The sequence below is a fragment of the Frankliniella occidentalis genome, unplaced genomic scaffold (genome assembly GCF_000697945.3).
Source record: "Frankliniella occidentalis isolate FOCC.00 unplaced genomic scaffold, Focc_3.1 Scaffold687, whole genome shotgun sequence".
Taxonomy (NCBI): domain Eukaryota; kingdom Metazoa; phylum Arthropoda; class Insecta; order Thysanoptera; family Thripidae; genus Frankliniella; species Frankliniella occidentalis.
The window spans coordinates 9,087-9,434 of record NW_026267800.1 but is presented as its reverse complement, the minus strand read 5'-3'; positions in this window follow the sequence as shown (position 1 = coordinate 9,434).

Sequence of the window (348 nt, the reverse complement as noted above, 5' to 3'; positions counted from 1 at the left end):
TTGCGAGTCCGGCACCTTCCCGCGGCCATCCCCGCGAAATCCTCGCTTGTTCACCCAACATTAATACGCGTTACTAATGGTGAGTGCTTTTCCTATTAATAGCACCCTGTCTCATACTTTCCTTTATTTTTATTTTTTGACAAATTTTTGCGCAATTCTTGCGCATGTGTGCGTTTACTGTTTAACGCTAGTAAGGCAAAAAATGTGCCTAAAATATTTGTTTGTTGAGCACACAGAGAATAATCTCACCAAAAAAAAAAAAAGATAGAAATTTTGAGGCACCCTTGTTGCCTATAATAAACCATCTTCAATTTCACATCAATCGCATCAGCATCTGCACTTCAAAAT